Source organism: Balaenoptera ricei, chromosome X (assembly GCF_028023285.1).
Source record: "Balaenoptera ricei isolate mBalRic1 chromosome X, mBalRic1.hap2, whole genome shotgun sequence".
NCBI classification, from domain to species: domain Eukaryota; kingdom Metazoa; phylum Chordata; class Mammalia; order Artiodactyla; family Balaenopteridae; genus Balaenoptera; species Balaenoptera ricei.
The window spans coordinates 38843635-38860364 of NC_082660.1; positions in this window are offsets into that span (position 1 = coordinate 38843635).

Genomic DNA, 16730 nt, shown 5'->3' on the forward strand with positions numbered 1-16730 from the left:
AAGAACTCCTGCAACTCAACAATAAAAAACCCAAATAACCCAATTTAAAAATGGGCAAAGGACTTGAATGGACTTATCTCCAGAGAAGATACACAAATGGCCAACAAGGATATGAAAAGGTGCACAATCTCATTAATCACTAGGGAAACACAAATCAAAACCACAATGAGATGCATCTCACACTAACTGGGATAGCTGCTACAGTATAGGAAAAAAAAACGACACAGAAAATAACCAGTGTTACTGAGGAAGTGGAGAAATTAGAACCCTTGTGCACTGTTCGTGCAAATTTAAAATTATGTAGCTGCTGTGGAAAACAGTATGGCAGTTCATCAAAATATTAAAAATATCAATAGAACTACCATATGATTCAGCAGTTCCACTTCTGGGTATATATATAAAAAAATTGAAACCAGGGTCTCGGAGAGATTTATACACCCATGATTATAGCAGCAATATTCACGATAGCCGAAATGTCCATCCATGAATGAACAGATAAACAAAATGTGGTCTATCCATTCAATGAAATGTTATTCAGCTTTAAAAAGGAAGGAGACTGTGCTACATGCTACACCATGGGTGAACCCTGAGAACATCATACTAAGTGAAATAAGCTAGTCAAAAAAGACAAATAGGGACTTCCCTGGCAGTCCAGTGGTTGGGACTCTGAGCTTCCACTGCAGGGAGCATGGGTTCGATCCCTGGTTGGGGAACTAGGATCCTGCATGCCTCACAGTGCGGCCAAAAAAAAAAAAAAAAGACAAATACTGTATGATTTCACAAATGTGAGTTATAAAGTGTAGTTAAACTCATAGAAACAGAAAGTAAAATGGTGGTTGCCAGGGACTGGGGGGGAAGAGGGAATGGGAAGCTATTGTTTAATGGGTATAAAGTTCCAGTTTTGCAAGATGAAAAAGTTCTGGAGGTGGATTGCACAACAATGTGAATATGCTTAACACTGTACACTTAAAAATGATTAAGATGATAAATTTCGTGCTATATGTATTTTATCACAGTTACAAATTTAAAAATCATTTGAGTGTATAATTAAAATATTTATCTCAAATCTTTTTAACAACTCTATGAGAGAGCTTTCTGTGGTGCTCATTTTATAGAACAAACCCAGTTTTAAGAGAGGCCAAGTCACTTGCCCAAGGTGACACAATTAGTCATAGGTAGAGACGGAATTTGAACCCACTTCCTGAGCCTAAAGTTCATGCTCTAAACTGTCACCCGACTAAGCTAGCCAGGTCTTCAAACGAATCAACCAAATACCTCTCACTGGGTTTGGTCACTGAGGTTGGAGAAATCCCAGAGCACCCAACAGAGAGTGGAGTGTGGGTAGCAGTGGGTGTCAAGGGCGCTGATGAAAGAAGTCTAGTCTCTCATTATTATGCCAGTCCCTCTCCCCTCCCAGCCAATGAGAACTGCATCTAGTGTGGAATCTTGATAGCAGTCTGGTTTCCTTTATTTCTATTCCATAAACTTTCTACGTGTTTCCTTCTACACCAAAGATAATACCTACAACCCAAGTGAAGATAGAGGCTAGAAATTTTTACTGGAGTAGCTGCCTTCAAAGCCTGTTGGCAGGGCAGAATGGCGAATGGGGTCTGGGTGTCTAAGATAAAGCCCTTGGTTACATCCCGGAGTACCAGTTAAATCACAGACTGCTTTAGCCTAAAAAAGGTAACTGGTGGATGTGAGCCAGAGAGCACTTTTTGAAGGGAAAGGAAAAAAAAAAAAGGTGACAGATGCCCTGGCCGGATGATCCTGGGGGCCGAGGCTCGGGGTGATTACGGCCTGTTGGTCCTACTGTAACATGAAAGAAAATGCTCCAGCTGATATCTTGAGCAGACCAAGACTGATAGCGTTGTGAAGACTGTGGTCTAGGCCAAAGGAGAAATACAGTCAGCAGGTAGCAAGAATGGACTTGGGGGTAGGCCGAGTGCTACCTGCTTAAGTGGGAACAAACTGGGACAGAACTTTGGTCAAGTGAAGGAATGTAGCCCTGTCATAAGTTCAAAAATACCCAGGTAACGTGGAGGGGGTGGACATAGTTCACAGTTGCACAAGCAAATCATAGCTTCATTCCCAAAAGGTTTAAAAGTCTCTAGAAATTCTTTTGGACCATGAACTTTAGAATATAAAAGTGGCTGGAAAAGGATTCTGGGCATTTTGATAATGCAGCTTTTCTACCCAACGTGATGCTTTTCAATAAGAAGAAAAACCTGGGCAAACTGTCTCTCCCCTTAGCCTGTAAGCTACTTTCCTTACAATTACTTTCTCTGAAAGCAATATAACAAATAATAAAAAGAACACTAGAGTCCAGGATGGTCTGGAATGAATGTTTTATGGAGACAAGGAATATCATTCGAGTGCAGTTATGCCATAAAAGACCACATAGGCCACTTAGAAGAGTAAGTTGAGGCTCTCAGGCTGCACTGGGAGATGCCCATTCCCTTACAAATAGTTCAATTAAGGCAACCAAATTATCAGTGGGATTGTGGGAAAACCCACTAAACTTGTACACTTAGAATTCAGAGAATTCTAGGACATAGGGGGTCATTTTTTTAACCTGGGGTTGTTTGAAGACATGAAACCCACCATTAAAAGTCATTACAAGCTTCCCTGATGGCACAGTGGTTAAGAATCTGCCTGCCAATACAGGAGACATGGGTTCGAGCCCTAATCTGGGAAGATCCCACATGCTGCAGAGAAACTAAGCCCGTGCACCACAACTACAGAGCGGCTGCTCTAGAGCCTTCGAGCCACGGCTACTGAAGCCCGTGCACCTAGAGCCTGTGCTCTGCAACAAGAGAAGCCACCACAATAAGAAGCCCGCGCACAGAAACGAAGACCCAATGCAGCCATAAATAAATAAATAAATAAATAAATAAATAAATAAATTTATTTTAAAAAAAAAGTCATTACGTCCCTGGGGTAAATCCCAGTTGATCATGGTGTATGATCCTTTTAAGGTGTTGTTGGATTCTGTTTGCTAGTATTTTCTTGAGGATTTCTGCATCTATATTCATCAGTGATATTGGTCTGTAATTTTCTTTTTTTGTAGTACCTTTGTCTGGTTTTGGTATCAGGGTGATGGTGGCCTCGTAGAATGAGTTTGGGAGCGTTCCTTCCTCTGCAAGTTTTTGGAAGAGGTTGAGAAGGATGGTGTTAGCTCTTCTCTAAATGTTTGATAGAATTCCCCTGTGAAGCCATCTGGTCCTGGCCTTTTGTTTGTTGGAAGATTTTTAATCACAGTTTCAATTTCATTACTTGTGATTGGTCTGTTCATATTTTCTATTCTTCCTCATTCAGTCTTGGAAGGTTATACCTTTCTAAGAATTTGTCCATTTCTTCCAGGTTGTCCATTTTATTGGCATAGAGTTGCTTGTAGTAGTCTCTTAGGATGCTTTGTATTTCTGCGGTGTCTGTTGTCACTTCTCCTTTTTCATTTCTAATTTTATTGACTTGAGTCCTCTCCCTCTTTTTCTTGATGAGTCTGGCTAAAGGTTGATCAGTTTTGTTTATCTTCTCAAAGAACCAGCCTTTAGTTTTATTGATCTTTGCTATTGTTTTCTTTGTTTCTATCTCATTTATTTCTGCTCTGATCTTTATGATTTCCTTCCTCTACTAACTTCGGGTTTTGTTTGTTCTTCTTTCTCTAGTTCTTTAGGTGTAAGGTTAGATTGTTTATTTGAGATTTTTCTTGTTTCTTGTGGTAGGACTGTACGCTACAAACTTCCCTCTTAGAACTGCTTTTGCTGCATCCCATACGTTTTGGATCATCGTGTTTTTGTTGTCATTTGTCTCTAGGTATTTTTTTCTTTCCTCTTTGATTTCTTCAGTGATCTCTTGGTTATTTAGTAACGTATTGTTTAGCCTCCATGTGTTTGTGTTTTTTACGTTTTTTTCCCTGTAATTAATGTCTAATCTCATAGCATTGTGGTCAGAAAAGATGCTTGATATGATTTCAATTTTCTTAAATTTACTGAGGCTTGATTTGTGAGCCAAGATGTGATCTATCCTGGAGAATGTTCCATGTGCACTTGAGAAGAAAGTGTAAATCAACTGATATACACAAATCAATCAATGTGATACAACATATTAACAGATGGAAGAATAAAAACCATATGATCATCTCAATAGAGGCAGAAGAAGCTTTTGACAAAATTCAACACCCATTTATGATAAAAACTCTCCAGAAAGTGGGCATAGGGGGAAACTACCTCAACATAATAAAGGCCATATACGACAAACCCACAGCAAACATCATTCCCAATGGTGAAAAACTGAAAGCATTTCCTCTAAGATCAGGAACAAGACAAGGATGTCCACCCTCACCACTCTTATTCAACACGGTTCTGGAAGTCCTAGCCATGGCAATCAGAGAAGTAAAAGAAATAAAAGGAATACAAATTGGAAAAGAAGTAAAACTGTCACTGTTTGCAGATGACATGATACTATACATAGATAATCCTAAAGATGCTACCAGAAAACTACTAGAGCTAATCAATGAATTTGGTAAAGTTGCAGGATACAAAATTAATGCACAGAAACCTCTTGCATTCCTATACACTAACAACAAAAGATCAGAAAGAGAAATTAAGGAAACAGTCCCATTCACCATTGCAACAAAAAGAATAAAATACCTAGGAATAAACCTACCTAAGGAGGTAAAAGACCTGTACTAAGAAAACTATAAGACACTGATAAAAGGAATCAAAGATGACACAAACAGATGGAGAGATATACCATGCTCTTGGATTGGAAGAATCAATATTGTGAAATTGGCTATACTACCCAAAGCAGTCTACAGATTCAATGCAATCCCTATCAAATTACCAATGGCATTTTTTACAGAACTAGAACAAAAGATCTTAAAATTTGTATGGAGACACAAAAGACCCCGAATAGCCAAAGCAATCTTGAGGGAAAAAAACGGAGCTGGAGGAATCAGACTCCCTGACTTCAGACCATACTACAAAGCTACAGTCATCAAGACAATATGGTACTGGCACAGAAACAGAAATATAGATCAATGGAACAGGATAGAATGTGCAGAGATAAACCCACACACCTATGGTCACCTTATCTTTGATAAAGGAGGCAAGAATATACAGTGGAGAAAAGACAGCCTCTTCAATAAGTGGTGCTGGGAAAACTGGACAGCCACATGTAAAAGAATGAAATTAGAACACTCCCTAACACCATACACAAAAATAAACTCAAAATGGATTAGAGACCTAAATGTAAGGCCAGACACTATAAAACTCTTAGAGGAAAACATAGGAAGAGCACTCTTTGACATAAATCACAGCAAGATCTTTTTTGATCCACCTCCTAGAGTAATGGAAATAAAACCAAAAAGAAACAAATGGGACCTAATGAAACTTAAAAGCTTCTGCACAGCAAAGGAAGCTATAAACAAGACGAAAAGACAACCCTCAGAATGGGACAGAATATTTGCAAACGAATCAACAGACAAAGGATTAATCTTCAAAATATATAAACAGCTCATGCAGCTCAATATTAAAAAAACAAACAACCCAATCAAAAAATGGGCAGAAGACCTAGATAGACATCTCTCCAAAGAAGACATACAGATGGCCAAGAGGCACATGAAAAGCTGCTCAACATCACTAATTATTAGAGAAATGCAAACCAAAACTACAATGAGGTATCACCTCACACCGGTTAGAATGGTTAAAATCAGAAAAATCTACAAAACAACAAATGCTGGAGAGGGTGTGGAGAAAAGGGAACCCTCTTGCACTGTTGGTGGGAATGTAAATGGATACAGCCACTATGGAGAACAGTATGGAGGTTCCTTAAAAAACTAAAAATGGAGTCACCATTAGACCCAGCAATCCCACTACTGGGCATATACCCAAGAAAACCATAATTCAAAAAGACACATTCACCCCAATGTTCATTGCAGCACTATTTACAATAGCCACGTCATGGAAGCAACCTAAATGCCCATCAACAGATGAACAGATAAAGAAGATGTGGCACATATGTACAATGGAATATTGCTCAGCCATAAAAAAGAACGAAACTGGGTCATTTGTATAGACGTGGATGGACCTAGAGACTGTCATACAGAGTAAGTCAGAAAGAGAAAAACAAACATCGTATGTTAACACATATATGTGGAATCTAGAAAAATGGCACAGATGAACCAGTTTGCAAGGCAGAAATAGAGACACAGATGTAGAGAACAAACGTATGGACACCAATTGGGGAAAGCGGGGATGAGGGTGGAGGTGGTGGGATGAATTGGGAGGTTGGGATTGACATATATACACTAATATGTATAAAATAGATAACTAATAAGAATCTGCTGTATAAAAATAAATAAATTAAATTAAATTAAAAAAATAAAATCACTAAGGATTCCAAGACAGTGATAAGAGCAGAGCATTAAATGAAGTGTTGGGACCCTTCTAATCGCAGCCCTGCTTGTCCTTATTGTCACACATAGATACAATGGTCTTTTCGTCACATTAGGCAAAGTCTGAGAACTGGAACTAGCTTCTACAAATTTCGGTGATGAGAAACAGGCTTTATGTGTGGTAATAACCACCTTTGCCAATTTTTGGTGTTTTCTTCCTTGTACAGTTTTGATAGTAATTATTAATTTGTGTCTGATACCAAAATTCATTTTAAAAAAGTGAAAAATTGAGTGAGTTACCTAGATGTTTCCTCAAGTCTACATATCACACATTACACAACAAACATATTGAAGCATAACCTCTGATGACTAGACTCAACCTCAGCGTCAGGCCTCCAGAATCCTTCATCCTATGAAGCCTGTCCTCAGCAGATTGGACTATTTTACTGAACTGACAAACCATTTGAGTCTGGCTTTTGAGTTAGTGGTTAAAATACAGGCCTCCCAAACTACTGAAGTTTCTCCCTGGCTTTGTGTTTAAATTACCTCGAATAGCTTATTTCATCCTGCTGTGAAAGGGAAATAATTAAATTCTTCTAAGTCCCAATCTAGAGAGGTACCAAATGAAGTCAGTACTTGGAGAGTCTCACATAAAATATGCTCTGAAAATGCAAATCTTCCCCCACTTCTTCAGCCCCTAGCTCCCATTTAGCTGAGTTACCTCTTTCTAGAGGCCTTTTTTGACACCCTCCCTGGCCCAGTCCGTGCTCTGTGCTTCCATAGCAACCTGGACACACATCTATCATAGCTTTTCCCACATTGTGATAAATTATATTTGGGTATGTTCTTCCCACCACACCATATCCCCCTTCAAGGAGGGACTTGCTTCCAGGCTTCAGGAAGTGTAGTCAGCCCCTTCAGGGTCTGCTTCCACCACAGACAGCCTCCTGGCCAGCCCACGATCAATGACTGCTCAAGCTGGGGATTTCAAGTCCCAGCCAGTTCAGCCAGATTCAGGACAACTCTGATGGACAAGTTTTGCTCCAGAGCTCCCTGCCGGGTTCAGGGAGACTCTGTGGGACTTGCACTGCAGTTCAGTTTCTCGCTCTGCCCAATCCTGCTCCCCGGACATTCCCTTCACAGGTGCTGATCCCTAATAACCATCATGTAGCCCAAACTCCATCTCACTGTTTGCTTTTGGAGAATCCAACCTACAACACAGACTATGCCTTAGTATTTGTGAATCTTAGCACGTTGTCACAATATATACCCAGTTTGTGTTGGTTGACCCGAACAATTTACTATGGACTTAAAAAATACAGTCTTATTCTTAATTTTCTCTCTCCCTTTCCCAGAGAACCATATGATAAAAATCGTTGCGAAGCTTTTTAACATTGTCAAACATATTACCAGTAAAGAAAAATGTAATAAAGTGGTGCTAAAATATCTTTAAACAAATTATTCAGCCAATATAATCTTTATGTGTTATCTGTATAATTTTTTAACGTAGTAACATTAGCGTTTTAATATAGTATCAGACTTTGCCAGTCTCTTTATAGACTGTTAAAGTGATGCCTTTGTTTAAGCCTTGGGAAAATGTTTATTTGTTGGTAGAAATGAAGATGATCCCCAAAGTGCTTTTTAATATGAAAAATGCAGTGTGGATTCTTAGTTATGGGTTTTCCTTATAAAACATCTTTGTTTGTTTTTGAACAAGGTGCTTTAGAAGAGACATCAGGTTGGGGGAACTGAAGGAAGCAATGAAGAGAAGAAATAAACAAGTTGCTAGCAATGTCAAGAGGCTGTGAGTGACGTTACAGCTGCTAAATCAGTTCCCACTGCAATTAGGATAGGGAATAAAATTGGAAGAAAAATCTAAAGAAAAAAAAAGTGCCAAACAACACCCCCTCCCCCCAGTACCACCCTCTTGAAGAAGCCCCCACCCAAGCCACAAAAAATTACCTGTCCAATAATCTAACATCATGCCAAGTATAGCAGCTTTGATTTCCAATTAACAGGCACTAAATTAACCTAAATGCAATGGGTTTTGCAGCTCAAAAGATGCCAGAACTCAAGGGAGAGGGGCATTCAAGTGCAGAAGGATGAGAGGAGGCAAATTGGGGTAAGAAAATTTGTGAGACCACAAGAGGACTTGATATAAAAGTTGTCTTTTCAAGGGCTTCCCTGGTGGCGCAGTGGTTAAGAATCCGCCTGCCAATGCAGGGGAGAAGGGGTAAAAGCCCTGGTCTGGGAAGATCCCACATGCCGCGGAGCAACTAAGCCCGTGTGCCTCAACTACTGAGCCTGCACTCTAGAGCCTGCGAGCCGCAACTGCTGAAGCCTGCACTCTAGAGCCCATGAGCCACAACTACTGAAGCCCGCGCGCCTAGAGCCCATGCTCCGCAAGAAGAGAAGCCACTGCGATGAGAAGCCCACGCACCGCAACAAATAGTAACCCCCGCTCGCCGCAACTAGAGAAAGCCTGCGCACAGCAACGGAAGACCCAACGCAGCCAAAAATAAATAAAATTTTAAAAAAGTTGTCTCTTTAAAAAAGCATGTTGATCAGTTTGTAAACTAGTATCCATGCTGTCCCCTGAAAATGATGGAAATTTTAAACTAAATATTATAATTTTCAAATCCTTTGCAACTGTTTATTCAAAAGACTTGCAGTCAAAACCATAGAGGCAGTAAAAAGATCGGTGGTTGCGGGGAGGATGGAAGGAAAGAATGAATAGATGGAGCACAAGGGATGTTTAGGGCAGTGAAATCGTTCCCTATGACACTGTAATGATGGATACATGACATTATGCGTTTGGCAAAACCCATAGAACTGTACAACACAAAGACTGAACCGTAATGTAAACCATGGACATTAGTAAATAATAACGTACCAGTATTGGTATGTCAATTGTAACAAATGTACCACACTATTGCCAGATGTTAATAATTGGGGAAACTGGGGGTGGGAGGGTGGGGGAGGAAGTACATAGAAACTCTCTGTACTTTCTGCTCAACTTTCCTTTAAACCCAAAACTGCCCTGAAAATGAAAATCTATTAATTAACAACCCCCCATTTCTGTTTAATGGATAGAATAAATCATTCGTTGATTAATTCAACCAATATGTTTTAGGAGCTACCATATGATAGCATTCCAGGGGCTGAAGGTTAGAGGTCAGCAATGACATGGATAAGGATTTATAAAGACAGTTCTAGTCACTGCTTCAGCGGAAACCAGCATATAATGAGAGAGGGTAGCAGTTGCTAATGGAGCCCCGCCCAAATTCCTTCACTCTTGCCACTTCTGAGCACGCGGGCCTGAAGGTTTTCTCTGGCCTCCAGAGCCCGCTTTGCCATCCATGCAGCAGGCCAGAAGGGCCGAGAAATTAATGCTCCCTTGACAGTATCGCTCAGCCAACAAATGACAGGAGTTGGTGTACAAATACTCCAGCACCCTGGCCCCTTGTGTGAAATAACTCTGAGGTGTATGTGCTCCACTGGCTCCCAGAGTTCCCCAGTGGACCTGGGTTCAAGTCATAGAGACAACTTGATTATATCCCAATTTTATATATGTTTCAGATTAAGTTCAGGGACATGCCCAAGTGATACTTAATCCTAACCTTTATCTTCAGACTCCAATCCATGCTCTACCAGAAGTGAGAGGATCTCCAATTTCCCCTGTAATTTTAACAATCTAAAATTCTTACATCCAGGCATGTTGAATTCTGATTAATCAAGGTTCTACTTACTTCGGCTCTATTTTATCATCTTTCTGAATATGTGCTAATATGTCCATCAGTATGAGTGATATAATTATGTTAAAATTTGTTGTAATTTAGGTTCCTAGAAATCAAGAACTTTCTACTTTACTTGCTTAGAAAATAGCTTAAGTATGAATAATTGATATTTTTTGAGTACTTACTATGAGCCAGGCACTGTTCCAACTACTTTACGCATATTAACTCATTTAAGTCTCCAAACAACTCTATGAAGTAGATAACATGATGATGCCCATCTTTCAGATGATGAAAATGGAGGCACAAAGAGGTTTCACATCTTAACCAAGGTCCCAGGGTGTGTTAGATTACATTATTTGCTTACAATTTTTCCTTCTTGTCTTGTCCCCTCCCCATGGAAGAAGTATACTTCCCTGTTCCAATGACATAGGCTTTGGCCAATCAAATGTTAGTCTGCATGACACAAGTAGAGGTTTTAGATGTGCCTGCATGGTTTGACTTTCTTTCTTGCACTTCCACCATGAGGGAACATACCCTGAGGATCTTTTCCAGATTGAAGAGGGATGTGAAACAGACCAGAACCCAACCTACAGCCTGGAACCAAGCCAAGCTGACCTCAGTTGAACCCAACAGAGCCGTAGTCAATCCACTGGCTTGCAAGTGAGAAAAATAAGGGAGATTTGATAGTTATTTATTACACAGCTTTTTTTTTTTTTTTTTTTAATTTATTTTATTTATTTATTTATTTATTTATTTATGGCTGTGTTGGGTCTTCGTTTCTGTGCGAGGGCTTTCTCTAGTTGCGACGAGCGGGGGCCACTCTTCATCGCGTTGCGCGGGCCTCTCACTGTCGTGGCCTCTCTTGTTGCGGAGCACAGGCTCCAGACGCGCAGGCTCAGTAGTCGTGGCTCACGGGCCCAGTTGCTCCGCGGCATGTGGGATCTTCCCAGACCAGGGCTCGAACCCGTGTCCCCTGCATTGGCAGGCAGATTCTCAACCACTGCGCCACCAAGGAAGCCCTATTACACAGCTTTATGTCAGCAAAATCATGACTAATACACACAGCTAAAAGGAGGAGCAACTAGAATTCAAACTGCATAACCTACATTTGATTTGAACTGCTTCAAATCAATTTGAACCATTGCTCTAAAAGCACTCAGTTCACAGGTATTTGACCTGGAATGCAGGCTACCTGTGCTCCAAGTATTGAATCTTGAAAGCATGTCTAAGATATAAAGAGGATGATACTGCTACTATAAAGAGCAACTCAAGGCAGACAGCCTTACACTTATTTAGACTTGCTCTAACTCCACTAAAAATAACTCATGGATTTTGCTCTTGGGGGCCACAGAGCCCAATTCAATATATTCTGTAAACTGACTCAGACAAAGAGATGTGTAGTCAATATCTTCCCTTAGATTTACTAATAGCTTTATTTTTCTTTTGTAATGGAATCATAAACTTGGGCAAGATATCCTGTTTTTATGATGCTGCACAAAGGATGTATGAAATCTCGTAATGGTTCTTCCAAGCTATTTCTTCCTCCACTAGCACCTGAAACAATGCGATGAATTGTGTTTGATTCCACGTGGCAACCATAAAGGTCAGCACTTCTCTCAGCCTGCTAGTCTGACATGGCTCACCTGCATAGGGCCAAGTCGGATGGTGCCTTTACTCCTAGATGGCATCCCTGCCATGCTTATACGCCTGGCTCAACATTCCATAAGTCTTAGGTAATCAGGAATGTAAATCTATTCATTCACTCAGTAAATATTTATTGAGCATTTGCAGAATGAGGCACTGTGCTACGCAGGCACTGAAATGCAATTTGCTGTTTCTTCTACACCATAAACAGGTGACAAAAGAGAATGCAAAATTGAGATGTGGGCAGAGTGAGCCTGTAAAGTTTTCCTGTCTCTTTCTTTCCCTCTTATGAGTCTTGGTGTTGTTTCCCCTAACCCCCTTTCCTAGCCCTGTCCAACCTCTGGCTACCCCATTTCACTTCCACTCTACACACTTATGCCCTTTCTACAGGCAGGGGGTCTTTTACATACCCCCTTGAGTAATATCATTTCCCCCTTTATGTGTGAATCAAACTGCCTTGACTCCAGTTCAGGAATCTGACATTTAGGGACAGCTGATATTTCTGGCATATGTAGATAGGGCATTGCCATTGGTGGGAACGAAGCTGCTGTTGACAATGTTCCAGGGTATAGAGGCGTAGAGCACGGTGTGGCTTTGGTATGCTCCGGCTGCCTTAACCTCTATGAGCCTCAGTCCCCTCACTTGTAAAATGAACACACACACATGCACGCACACACACACACATACAACCACCTGAATGTTCCCCAACAAAAGACAAGTTAAAGAAAATATGGAATATACATACTCTGGGGGTCTATGTAGCCATTTTTAAAATGAGGTAGATTTATATGAAGTCACATGGAGAGAGAACTGTAAGTTATTATTAAGAATGAAAAGCAAGTCAACATATGCACAATCCCATTTATAACACAAAACATATATATTATTAGGGCTTACTACAGTCAAGACCAGTGCTGAACACTCCTCATGTGTGGTCATAATTAATTTTCATAATAATTCTGCATGTTAGATACTATTATTTTACCCCCACGCCCACCCCCCCCACCCCACACATATTTCAGGTGATGAAATGGGAGTCTTATCTATTTACTAGATAAGACTAGTAAATGTTGGGAAAAGGATTTGAACTCCAGACCCTCTATGTCCCTTGAGGTAGAATTCTCCTGCAGAGAAAATGGAGGATAAAAGAGTGAAGCACCATTCCTAGCCTTCTTCCTACTTATAGACTTTTAGTCCCTCCAGAACAGTGTTTTCTTATTGTGTAGAACTTTTACTACTTGAAGTAGGAGAGAGAATTTCAGGGATGGCTTTGGCTGGCCTCACGCCCACTATCTGATAACATTAAGCCAAGTAGTGAGAGCATTATTCCCTGTTGAATTTTTTTAATCCTCTGATTACATCACTACCAAATTTTCAACACAGGGCTGGTCTTTAACACCCTCTAACACTTACTGATATCTTTTTTTTTTTTTTTTTTTTACAGAAAGCTAACCTCAAGCTCCGAGCAGGCAAGTGTTATCTAGTTAGACTTTAGTAAAATTGTGCTGTTTTCATTGTATTTATATCTATGGTTATCTTCTATTTAAGGCAAGTGATACAGAGTACTTATTGTAATCATAAAGTGTTTTCTCTTTTAGGGAAATGTACTTAAGACTTTTCTTCATTTAAGTGTGTTAATTTAAAGAAAAATATTAACTAGTAGGATAAGTGGTATACAAATATAACAAAAGTCAGTACTTATGTAACTAAAATATTAAATACTTCACTGTGCTAAATAATAAAGCAAATTGCCCAAATAACCATGAAACTGACCTTACCTGTCTACACACACCAACCATTTATCAACCAATTGATGCCAATAAGATAACACAAATAATATTTATTTTTGTAGAAACAGAAATTGAACAATAAAATGTAACTTTAGTTTATACTGCTACTCAGTAAGGAACTTTAAGAAAAATGTAGTTAAGAACATACTAACTCATGCTTATTTATCACCTAATACAAGCCAGGCACTATTCTAAGTATTTTACATATATTAAGTATCAACAACACTGGGTACCATTATCTCCATTCCACCAATGAGGAAACCGAGATACATAGAAGTTCAATAACATGTCCAAGGTCACATAGATTATAAGTCTTACTCCAAAGGCTATGCTCCTAATCATTATTCTATACTACTTCTTTTTTAAAATTTATTTATTTTTGGCTGTATTGAGTCTTCTCTGCTGCACGCAGGCTTTCTCTAGTTGTGGCGAGCCAGGGCTACCCTTCGTTGCGGTGCCCAGGCTTCTCATTGCGATGGCTTCTCTTGTTGCGGAGCACGGGCTCTAGGCACGTGGGCTTCAGTAGTTGTGGCATTCAGGCTCAGTAGTTGTGGCTCATGGGCTCTAGAGCGCAGGCTCAGTAGCTGTGGCTCACAGGCTTAGTTGCTCCGCAGCATGTGGGATCTTCCCGGACCAGGGCTTGAACCTGTGTCCCCTGCATTGGCAGGCGGATTCTTAACCACTGCACCACCAGGGAAGTCCCATACTACTTCTTGATAATAAAATTATTCTAAGTATTTATGCAAATTCTTATACGTCTTTCTAAATGCTCACTGGGACTCCAGAAACTGAATCCCAACTTTCAGCTGACATATCAATCATTATCTTGCCCCCCGTATTTTCTTCTTAGAAAATCTGCTTCATCTTCCACCATAGAAGTGTCATGGCAACCTCGTCCTAGTCACAGGCTTTTGGACCAGGGGTTTGCACCTGACTTTCTCCTCGGAATTCAGAATTGGAACACTACGAAACTTAATTCAGAAATTGGGACACTGAGAGCCTGAATCTTAGAAATAAAATCAAATAGAGACAGGGCAGGAGTCAGTGCCATGACAAGCCAACACCACACGTGAACTGAAGTTCTGGAGGTGTGAAAAAGCCACAAAAGATAGGATCAAGCAACCCCGTCAAGAGAAGAAATTGTGCTGCGGCTCCACAAGAGTGGGCAAGCCCTCTACGGTGCATGACGTCCCAGTTCCCATTCCTGTGGGGCCTGGCTATAATCCAGTTCTTATCCTCCAGTGCCCATGGGATTGTAGCATTTAATGTTACAATAAATCCTGCTTCACTTCAAGCTAGTGTGATTAGATTTCTATCTCTTGCTATCAAACATGCCTAAACGGGAATAAAGTTGCATGCAATTGATCTTGAGAGAAAATGTGGAGGGATGGTAGGATCACTCCCCAGTGATAATAAGGTGCCCCCAGTCCCAAGATGGAAAAATGGTAGTCCACGCAGTGGTGGCAAAGCAACCCCTTAAGTTATAGGCAGCTGGGGACTTCCCTGGAAGTCCAGTGGTTCAGACTCCAAGCTCCCAATAGGGGGACACGGGTTTGATCGCTGGTCGGGGAATTAAGATCCCACATGCCACATGGCACAGCCAAAAAAAGAAAGTTATAGACAGCTGTCTCAAGGGTCTCTGAGTGGGCGGCCATCAAGGAGGAGGATCTGCAGGACTTGGTAGCCAAATATAAGGATGTCTGAGTGAGTTGGTTATTACATCTGTTGGCTTAAGTAAAGAATATCAAGAAAGAGACAAATTCTTTCCAGGATGCCCAGCTGAAGGAAGATAAGGAAAAGTAAGGCCCTTAAGTAATTTTCATGGGCTGCTCTACCTGTCTGTAATAGTTTGTCCCAGAGTAGTACTGGAAACTCCCTAAGTTTAAAATGGTTTCAGTAGGAAACTATACCAGAGAGTGATGCTTTGGAAAATTGTTAGTAGGTCTGACACTCATAAATAAATCATCTTGCAGAGATTATTTAAATTATACATCATTGCTAATGATTATTCAGGTGTAATGAGTTTAATTGATTACAAGAGTGTTTTTTTTTAAGATGATGTAATAACTGCCAGTGTTAGTTTGTTGTTTGAAGTGCTCACTAGTGGGAATGATTTAAAATTTTAAAGCATCTGATTTGCATAAGTTGTGAGAGATATTTTAAAATATGTAAACAGGATTGGTGCTCTCCCGTAACCCTGAATCACTCTATCTGTCACTGTAAGACAAGGCTTTGGTTAATGCTCAAAAGCTCCTATTTTGAGGCAGTTACCTCAGGCAAATTCATAAAGGTCAGTTAGTTATTGGTTCTTTTCTCCCCCCAACAAAAGGGGAAATAAAAGAAGAAGAAAGAAAAGAAAAGAAATCTTGCCACCAAGCAGTCCTCAGCCAATTGAGGTCAAGCTGACATCCCCCAGATGCAGTGAACCATTACATAAGTCTGGCTTCCACGTTTCTACCTCCCCAATCCACCATGGACCAACTTGGAGAGCCAGGGGTAGTCAAAACAACATTTATGTGTGGTAGTCAGGGAGGTGTGCTGCTCAGAGCTCCCTTCAAGAAAGAACTTGCCATTCAGTGCCAAGGAGCTCAATCAGCTGACGGCCTTCAGCTATAATGTCTTCAGGATCCACCTCAGCTTTGGAGCTGAGGGCAAGCTCTTCTCAGGCAGCCCCAGCCAGTGACTCAGCACAAAAGAGGTCCAGGGACTGGCCATCTCTGCCCAACGCAAGACTCTTCTAATGTCAGTCTTTGCTCCAGAGCAAAGACTCTGCATTTCAATCTGCAAAGTGTCCCTGCCCAATCCTGTTTCAGCCCCCTTTTTATCCTTCATAAGCTTTACCCCGAATAAACCTATTACACTCCTAATTCCATTTCCATGTTGACTTCGAAGAAGACCTTTGATGATTTCACTTTTGGCTGCTGCCACCCCTGAACCAAGACCAACACAATTTTCATGAGGAGTTGTTAGACTGAAAAGGAACTTGGCTAAAAAAGTTCATAAAGACTTCCACTACTGATTTGAAGCCATAACCGATGCAACATGCTGGCCATCTGAGTCTACTGGGACCCAAATGAGGAGACAGTTGTGAGCCTAGCTGGATGCAGTTGTGAGACAAGCAGAACAGCACTATCTGGCTTCTATGCCGTGCTGGGTTCCTTG